Genomic DNA, 1,755 nt, shown 5'->3' with positions numbered 1-1,755 from the left:
TTTTATGCATGATTATCCCGTTTTATGCTAGAATCACCTGTCTTTTGTTTCCTTTCTCGTTTCAGGTCATTTTCGAAGGACACCATCAATAATCGAGGGAAATACATGTGATTACGAACCAAAATCCATCAAATTGGGTGAGAACTAGCACCCCGAGGGATGAGAACGGCACGGACTCCTACGGCCGTGAATTACCAAGAGGCTATCCCCAATTGTGCCATTTCAAGTACGACTTAGTAGCCACCACGGCCTCAAAGACGCTGTGGTGGCTCGACCGGCTTAGGCACGGCTTGGAAGGAGTCGGCACAGACTCACGATTCGACCGCTTGGACTCGTGTCTTGAATCATCCCAGCCTGGACTCCGGCCATGCTGAATCAACTATATAGGCAATTTTGAATTCTTTTGGAGGGGGGACGAATTTTGGACTCAATTCCAAGACACACACTTAATCAATTGTTTCCTATACCTCAATTGTAGACCTTGAGAGATCAAATTCATCAATTGAATGAGGAATTTCACTTGTTCCAACATCGAATTGAAGATCAAGACAAACTTTGGGAGCATTCAAGAGGCAACTAGGGTTTGAGATTTTGAATTTGCAAATTTAGGGTTTTTCATTCAGCTTGAAAGAGAAGGGTGTACATGCCTTTAATTTTCTTTTCCTTATTTTGTTCCCTAATTGCTTTAACCATGAACATGAGTAGCTAGATCTTTTGAACCCATTGGGGTTCACCTTTGTTGATGGATTATGCTTAATTGTTAGTTTTATAATTGTCATTCTTGCAATCTTCTTGCTATTTAGTAATAAAAGTTTGATTCAGTTAATTTGAGACGTTGAATTAATTGTTTATTGGGTTGTTTCTTGACATTGAGAAATGCTTGTTACAACTGGACATTGAATAGTAAGGACTGGTAGTTAACACTTAGAGATAAGGTTGATTTACTCGCTGGATTAAGAATTAATAACTCTTAATAGTTTTAAATCATACTTAATGCAAATCTGTAGTAATCCGATAGGAAGAGATTCCATTAGGTTAGTGCAGATTTAGGAATTCGGTAAGCTCGAGAGAGGAACCGGGATTCAATTCAGGATTTAGGCACGGGTAAGCAAGATCGGCAATCCATAAAATCCATCTTTAGAATTCCAATACATCTAGTCTCTTAGCTAACCTAGTCACATACGGACTGAAACAACAATGCATCTTCTTCTAGGCGTCTACTATAAATGAACGGACTTGGCGAGCCAATAAATATCCCAAGTCTAGCTTCTTCCGATGTTGCATAGCCCAGAGAATAAAGACATCGCCTATGTGATCGCCCCAAAACTCGCCCCTGACTGTAATGGTGTAAGCTAGTAGGGTATAAATGTAGCAGAGATGGTCCGGTAGGCTAGATGCCTTAGACCTGCTTGGGTAGTATGTTTCCGGCCTCATTACCAATGAATCCCACATGGCGTCATATGAAATTGGGTGGATGTAGAGACAACCCTGATACTCCTCCCCCGAGATTTCTTGTTCAGTCCATAATCCCAAATGCATTCCAAATTATGGGACCGACATCGAGAACTCCCTTCCCCCAAGCCTAAAATAAATTGCATCAGGCTGATGCTAGTTTGTGATATGTTGCTGCAGGAAGAAGGTGCTGAGGAACTCGATCGTAAGCTCACAGTAGGTTGGCTCAATGATGTCAAAGAATCTCGCATATGGCAGAGTCTCGATCAGTGTGTGCACATCTTGAGCCAATCCCACTCTCTC

This window comes from Ricinus communis, chromosome 7, assembly GCF_019578655.1.
Source record: "Ricinus communis isolate WT05 ecotype wild-type chromosome 7, ASM1957865v1, whole genome shotgun sequence".
NCBI classification, from domain to species: Eukaryota; Viridiplantae; Streptophyta; class Magnoliopsida; order Malpighiales; family Euphorbiaceae; genus Ricinus; species Ricinus communis.
This window is presented reverse-complemented; position numbering follows the sequence as displayed.